This window comes from Nuphar pumila, chromosome 3 (genome assembly GCF_984573655.1).
Source record: "Nuphar pumila chromosome 3, dmNupPumi1.hap1.1, whole genome shotgun sequence".
In the NCBI taxonomy this organism is placed as follows: Eukaryota; Viridiplantae; Streptophyta; class Magnoliopsida; order Nymphaeales; family Nymphaeaceae; genus Nuphar; species Nuphar pumila.
In genome coordinates this window covers 45,884,273-45,892,949 of record NC_143251.1, presented here as the reverse complement: position 1 = coordinate 45,892,949, position 8,677 = coordinate 45,884,273, and positions in this window count along the sequence as shown.

The following is an 8,677-nucleotide window of genomic DNA, read 5'->3' as shown; positions in this document are numbered from 1 at the left end:
TCAGGTCATGCTAAACATGAGCTTTTTTTCTCGTCAACATCGTAGCAGTATTTTAAAAAGTTAAAGAGTCAATGAAATAGTTATATGCTACGTGGCATTCATCCAAAATGCAAACAGACGGCCATGATGTTGGCATGAGCAAAAAGCTCATGTTCAGCATGACCTGATCTACTTCCCTGTATTTGTGTTTGTGAGCGAGTGCAACAGAAGCTTATGAAGATACTTAAACAGGTTGAACATTGTTGTTTTTATTTGTCCAATAAAGATTTCTTTTATTTTTATTCGGAGAAACCGTTCCAGGAACATAAACCTAGTTGTGTTGACTGAGCGTCAACACAAAATTTCGAAAGTTTTTTCCTCGACCCTAAAGTCAGCCAAGAAAGTTTTTCCCTCGACCCTAAAATCAGCCAATCTTTGGCTTATGCAGGAGGTGACATGGTGTATGACCCAAATGACTCAGTTTTGATTGGACCGTTGAGTCGTGACTCGTAGTGCTGATTGGTCCACTTGATCTGAAGCTTACAAGGCTCTCACATCCAAGGTTGTTAAATGCGATGAGGCGAAGCGAGGCGTTGAGCCTGTTATAAAGCGAGGCGTTGAAGCGTAAGCTTCATGATCAAAATAATAAAATATATAATATTAATAAAATAATGAAAATTTTAAATAAAAACTAATAATAAATAATAAATGACAGTATAAAATAATTTATGTTCTCACAAGATCAATTAAGTTTCAAATTTCTCCTTAAATTAAAATCTTTTGCTTTTTGAAAAACATAATTTAAAGGTCAAATTCCACTAAATCTGCCATGCTAAACACATGTATAATTTTAAATTGAGTCAAAACAACTTGCATCATGAGATTCCAACTACATTGTAGGTACAATCGAAGCTCTCTTTGGGAGCCAACGGTAAATCAAATTACCGGAGAGGTAGTAATTTGCAAATGTATCACGCCCTCATATCCACTTCAAATAAAGAAAGTACACCAAATAATAATGTTAAAAATAAAAGCTTCTAATGTCAAGGACTTACAACAATATCATTCAAAGATATTCCAAATTATAAAGTTATTTTTATCGTTTCTGAAAATATCAGGATAAGTTCCTGTGTTTTCAAAAAATTGCAGCCCGTTATAAGGTAAAGCAAGTACAGCCTCATTGTTTCCCGCTGAAAACTGAGGGCCCCTCCCCCAACGACTCCTTTACTTTCCCTCCAGCTTCAGGAGAGAGAGAAAAAGGCTGAATTAGGGATGGACAAGAAGAAGCGGGGCCCCACCTATGAGATGGGGATGGAGGTGGGAATGAAGGTTAAAATTCATTAACTTGCGGGTATGGAGGCGCGGAAATGGACTTACCCTGTTTCTGTCTCGCCCCGTCTCCACCTTGCCTTGCCCCGTTCCGCTCCATTCCATCCACAATTCTGCTAAGAGATGACAATAGACAGTTGGATAACGGGGCTCTGCCCCGCCTTGCTCGGGTTTGGACTGAGAATGGAGGTTAAAATCCATCCCCGGGGATGGGGGTTTGGATTTTGAGACGGGGCGACCCCGCCCCGGCCCCGATCCACTGCCATCCCTAGGTTGCGCGTGGGAATCAAGCACCTTGCTTGGGTGTGTGTCGCCGGAGAGGTTGCCAGAATTTATCTATCTGGTTCCTCTCTAGCGGAAAAACCTGGACGCATTTTGCCGGAAAACCTGAATCCGGACGAGCGATCTGTGTTTACGGCCTTTGATCCCTTTCGCAGGTGGCATCTCTCTGTTCCTTTGTTCCTCTCTCTGTCTTCGTTCTCCCGGAAACCCTAGACGCCTTCCGCCGTAAAACCTAAATTCCGGCCGGTGATCCGTGTTTCCGGCCCTAACTAACTCTCCTTTGTCTCTCTGATCTCTTGCGGAGCTTTGGAAGCTCATCATCGGTGCGAGGGAGAAGAGGGGGAATTGGGAAAGATCGGGCCGTCGACGTTCTCTGTCTCAGTCTGAGCAGCCCGTCGAGCTCCGATTTGAGCGACTCCAAACATGATGTGCACACCTTAGAAGCGAAGCGCGTTTCGACTTGAGGCGTGCGCTTCACATGAGTGAAGCGTGCGTTTCAAGCCTGAAACGCTTCACTGCAACGCCTTAATACCTTGAGTGTGCGCTTCGCCTTTGAGGCGTACGCTTCAGGTATTGAGACGTACGCCTCTCACAACACTACTCACATCTCACTTGGATTTGGGAACCTTAGGACACGTGCGAGTGAAGCCCAAGCACAGATCCATCAACTGCTAGAGTCCAACGTATAACACCATTAGAGATGCTTTGAATGTCATTACAAAAGCTCATTGTGAGCCGATCATTTTAAACCATTCCTATGTTGTCCATCTGAAACACAATGACATCGAGAAAGAATCATTTTTAAATCAACAACATCCAGAACAACTCTGGTGGAATACCATCAGGGTATACTCCGACTTGATCCAGTCTTCATAATTTTTGTTATTTCAAACAATGTACAGAGACAATGAATTAATATACGCAATTAAAACAATGGCCAATGAAGCGTGGCCTTGGTAAGCTACGTGAATCAAAATTTGATGACTCGATTGAAAAAATGTTGAAAAAATCTGGCTTAATTCTACCAGATCATAACAACTCACTGTTGACTAGACTGGGTTGGTGAGTTAAATAAGCTTTAAGCAAGGTCAGATACATGCAAACTTGATAAGTCAATTAAGAGAAAGTTTGGGCAGCGACTCCCCCAATCACGGGCTTATCTGGAAGTATCGTGCGACACCTAGTGATTCCAACCAGGTCAGCCTTTTGAGTCAAGGAAGCAATGCGAACATCCCGCATCAGGGTGTACAATCACAATAGAGTGAGCACAATCTCAAAGAAAGCAACAGAAAGAGATAGAGAAAGAAAACAACACTTCTTTATAAGCTTCAAGATTTACAGAGAGATTGAGAGGGGAGGGGTAGGCACCCGTTACCATTATAGTACACGGGGGATCTTAGGCCATAGGCCATTTATATACACTACAAGGAACCAAAGATGTATCTACATCAAGAAAAGAAAGGTGAAAACATGGCGGGTTGGAACATGCTCCCCAGCAAAAATTAGCATCGTCCTTGGCACGATCTGCTGTTGTTATTCTTCAATTGACTGCTGAAAGTGTCAAATGTTGCATGAAATCTCTCAACTACCATCGTTCTCTTGTAATCCTTTCTATTTTATGAGATACTTCTTTAATTCTCCAAGATAGTTATTGACGTGATCTATGATAAACTCAACTTCTTTGGAGGTCGATGCTAGAGTTAATGCTGGAGCTCATTGAGGAATGGGAGCACGTTAAGGTAGACTGCGCTTGGGATCCTCTTGGTCTTCGTTGAAGGGCTTCAGAATGCAAACATGAAAAATGGGGTGAACCTGGAAACTGGCAAGAAGATCTAGCTTGTATGCTAACTTGTCGATCCTCTGAATGATGACAAAGGGTCTATCATATTTTTGAATGAGTCCTCGATGATGCTCTCGAAAGATAGTCATTCTTTCGGGGTATAACTTGACCAACACTTTATCTCTGACTCAAAATTCAGTAGATCGACAATCTTGATATGCCCATTTCTTCATCCGCTTAGTAGCTTTATGTAGAAATGCCTTTGCTGATTCAGTTTAGTCATGCCAGTTCTTGACAAAGTTGTAAGCAAAGGGCACCTTTCCCTGACCTTGGGCTGCTATAGAGTATAGCGTTTGTGGTTGTTGCCCTGTCACGATCTCGAACAGACTCTGCCTTGATGATTTACTCTTTTGAAGGTTGTAGCAGAACTGAACGATGTCCAATAACTTCGTCAAATTTTTCTGATTCGCACTAGCAAAGTACTTCAAGTATTCTTCTAGCATCCCATTAATGTGTTCAGTCCGGTCATCCATCTGTGGATGGAAATTGGTAGAAAAGTGTAGCTCAGATCCTAACCACCGAAAGACTTCTCTCCAAAATTTACTTATGAAACGAACATCACGATCACTGATGATACTCTCTGTGATGCCCCAATACTTAACAACAAGCTTCACGAAGAGTCGAGTCATGTCTTCAGTCGAACACTTGTTGGAGCCGAGCACAAAGGTCACATACTTAGAGAACATGTCAATCATGACAAAAATGATGTTGCATGTGTAAAACCTGAGATTTTTCCTTGATGATTAAAATAAATAAATGATACATTATTGGTGCATTTATGACTATAATTGTGAATTCTTGATTTTCTTGATTTTTCTAATTTTCTTGATTTCAATTAATTATGAACCTTTGTCTCAACTTGTAAAGAATATTTCAAGAATAATTGAAAAAACTAAATTATGAAGACTAAATGAGTTGGTGTAGTTTTTGGATCTTAGACTTCGGTTCTAGATCCAAAATCGTCATTTGGATTCAATATGGATCTGAGGTGTTGTTTGAATTGTATCTAATTTAAAATATTAATTGGATCCAATGGTTATTGATTGGACCTCATAGGGGACATCCTATATGGACCCTCATTTGGATCCAGGAGTCCATATGAATTAAAATATTATTTAGTTTTAAATTCAGACCAATAAATTACATAAATATACAAAAGTGATAATTAAGATTTTTAATTTTAAAATTTATTTAAAACAATAATTAAGAAATTTAAGAGGGTGGGACATCCCACACCTCTAGAAGATCCCATATTAGTTAGAACTTGCTAGAGTTGGTTGTTGAATAGTCAAACCTAATAATCCTACTTAAATAAAATTAGAAAAAAAAATATTTAAAGAGATAGGAGTCTAAAAGTTGAAAAAATTTCTAAAAAGAACTCCTCTCCCCCTCCACATGATTTTGGAGAGGGAGAGTCCCTTCTTAACCAGGTTAGGGTTTGTGGAGAGGCTATATATACCCCCTCTCACATGCCACTCTCATTTTTTAGAAAAATCCTTTTTTGTTTCTTCTCTCTCTTCTTTTCCCTTTTTGTTTTTGTTTTCCCTCTTCTCTTAAAACATTTAGGAGGCCTAAAGTAGAGTCTGCAGCCATTAAGTCTGCACATACTTCGGTGGTTGTAGTAGTATAAAGATCAGATTACCTGATTTTCCTTTTGCTTTAGAGATCTATCGATTTTCAGGTTAGAACTATATAATAGATGTTTTTTATGTACATTAAGCATGCATATCTGAGTTATATTTATTTTTAGCAGCATATTTATATGTTTGGATCTGTTATACATGTTGTCCTTTATAAAAAAATTGTTATTTAGATTCGAAAAAAGCGAATCATAAGTTTTTCATAAAAATGATTTTAAAAAACATGCCTAAATAGGGTTTCTTCATTGGTTCGTATTAGATTAAGTCATAACTTGATTATTGTTGGTATTATTCATGAGTTAATCCATATTTAATCTGATCAAATCTAAAATAATGAGATTTCAAAGGTTTTATGGTTTTAAGAAGATTTTAAACAAAAACATTTTCTAAGAAACCTAAATCTGAGATGATTGATATATTATTTCTGACTACTTTCAGAAATAAATTGATATATCTTTGAATATTAGTCCGCAAAATCTAAATAAAAATACTAAGATGATCTATACATCTTGATCTTGAATTTAAAATCTTGTTTTATCTGTTTTGGATTTGTATTGAGAAAGAAATGCCCATTTTAATAGAGTTCTAGTTTTTGGCTCTAGATGCATGACTATTTCGACCTATCTCTGATAAAAGATATAAACGCCCAAGAAAAATGGCTCCAAATATTTTATAAAATTTTTGGGTGAATATTAACATATAATAACAAATTGAATAAAAAAATTTTTGTCAAAAAACTTTTATATAAATTCTAAGAAAATATTTAATCTGATAAAAATTTTGCAGTTTACAGATTCTGGCTCGTAACTCTGTCAAAATAGGGTTCTATAAAAGATTTGTAATTATTTTTTAGATTGATTTGCTGAGTTGTGTTATTAATAGGTACAGGCAGGCATGCTAAAAATATCATGATTTATATGTGATATGTTATTCCTAACAAATTTATAAAAATGGATCATGAGGGATCTAAATTTCCCCTGACGACTTGTGCTTGTGATTAATTTATAACTTGTTTGGATCTTGTGATTTTAATATTTTTGGGATATATATTGCATAATATAAGTGGTTATTGACCTTATTGAATCATAAACAAAGGGCTAAACATTTAGAAAGATTTGAATAGTAATTCATGCAAGTTATGACTGAAAAATATGAGTAAATCTTGATTGTCTTGTAAACTGACGGTTTTGTTTGATTCTAAAAGCGAGTACCCTTATTTATATGATCATGTTCAACATGTTTAACTTGTTTAATATCTGAATTTATGATTGACTTAATAAAGATTTAATGAGTTATGGTTGAGAGAATCAAGATCCTGATTTCTCAAAAATCAATTTAGGGTTTTGAGCTCTTTCTTAGATTTTGATTCTTCCAAATATATATGTTGTTGAGATATGATGTTTATAAGCTTTGTGTAGCATGAGCTAAATTAAGTTATGTGTATTCACATTATTTAAGCATGGTTATAACTGAACATAATTAAAAATATATAAGCTTTTCTGATTTGGGCATATGGGGGTCTAGATTGAGGAAATTAACTTATGTGTTTTTTGTTATGAGCTTAGTTGTAGTGGGTTCTTTGATTTATCTGTTATCATAGATATTTTAATTAGGTCTGATATAATTTGAGTACTGAAAAGTCAAGATATTAATTGAGTCATGTCAATTTACTCGGTGAGGGTTTATGAGATCTCTTATAGGGAAAGTAAGGTTTATGACTTTAATTATGTTTTGATTATTTTCTCTAAACTTTTCATAAATTCAGTTAGTAGTCTTTCTTATTCTCAAAATTGCCTTGTCTTTCCTTCTTTTACCAAGGAGAGGAAATGTTGTGCCATGGGGTCTTCTCGTAAGCCCTCTCGGAACCTATCGAGGAGGTCACTTTGAGGTCTTGTATTTCCACTCTTATCTTCAACCAAGGCCACCAACGCGGCCTTCCTACTTAGCTGCCTACCACTATATTGGTTCTTTCAGGTTTATACTCTAGGATCATGTCAAACTCAGCTAAAAATTTCTGTCATCGAGCTTGTTTAGGATTGAGCTTTTTCTATGTCTGAAAGTAGCTTGTGGCAACGTTATTTGTGTAGTCAATGAACGTCGAACCTAATAGATAATGCTTCCAGGCGTGTAAGCAATGTACAATGGTGGTTATCTCTCTTTCATGCACCGTATATCGTTGCTCAGCATTATTCAGCTTTTGACTCTCGAAAGCAATAGGGTGTCCATCTTTTATCAATACGCCTCTAATAGCAAACTCAGAGTTATCCACATATACTTAAAACCGTTTCTCCTGGTTAGGCAGCTGCAATACTGGTTTCTTCGCCATGGCATCTTTCAATGCCTCAAATGCTCTCTTGCGCTCTTCTTGCAAGTCCTACTTTTTGTCCTTTCTCAACAATTCTATTAGCAGGACCGCAATAGTTGAATATCCTACGATGAAACGACGATAGTAGTTCACCAAACCTAAAAAGGACTAGAGCTTAGGGACCTTGGTTGGAATTCCCTAGTCCTGAACAACTCTTATCTTCTAGCTATCCATCCTTAGACAACCCTTCCAAACCACATAACCTAAAAAGTTGATCTCCTTTTGGCCAAACATACACTTTTTTCTTTTGACATACAAGTCATTTTTCTTCAAAATCTGAAATACCATGCATAGATGTAGTACATATTTCTCCATATTTTGACTGAAAACAACGATGTCATCTAGATATACAACAACAAAGCAATCAAGATAATGATAGAATATCTGGTTCATCAACATAGAAAAAGTTGCAGGTGCATTCATTAAACCAAAGGGCATCACCAAAAACTCGAAGGCATTGTATCACATAACGCAAGTAGTCTTGGCCTCGTCTCTCTTTGCAATCCTAACTTGCCAATATTCTAATCGCAAATCTAATTTTGAGAAAACTAGCGCTTCCCTTAATTGGTCAAACAAATCGACAATTAGGGGCAAGCGATATTTATTCTTGACAGTCAGTTTGTTGAGTGCCCTTTAGTCCACACACAACCTCTTGGACCCATCATGTTTGGTCTGAAACAACACAGGAGCTTTGAAGGGTACTTTCGATGGCCGGATGATTCCAGCAACTAACATTTCATCTAGTTGTTTTCCAAGTTCTGCCAGTTTGGGAAGGGCCATTCTTTACGACATCATGGCAGGAGGTTTTGCACCTGACACAAACTCTATCTGATGATCAACTTCTCTTTGCGGCGACAAGTTTCTTGGCAACTCCTGGGGCACTATCTCTAGAAACTCTTCCAATATCATAACAATAGCTGATTGAACATCATTAGGAGACTTCCCTTGTTCTTCTTCTCGCATAGCTATTATAAATGTTTGGTCTCCTCGTTGGAGGCCCCCCTTAATTTGCAAAGCAGAAACCATGCAGACGTTCGACATTGATGATGTTGAAGCGGAGATCATGCAAGGAGACTCCTCACCCATGAAGCTAACGACATCTAGGTGGGGCATAGGCATAGCCTTACTTGCCTGTAGGAACTCCATACCCAAGATTACTTTGAAATCGTCCAACAGAGCGATCGAGAAGTTCATTCTGCCTAGCCCCAACTTGTATATTCTTAGATACTCCCAAGATGGGTT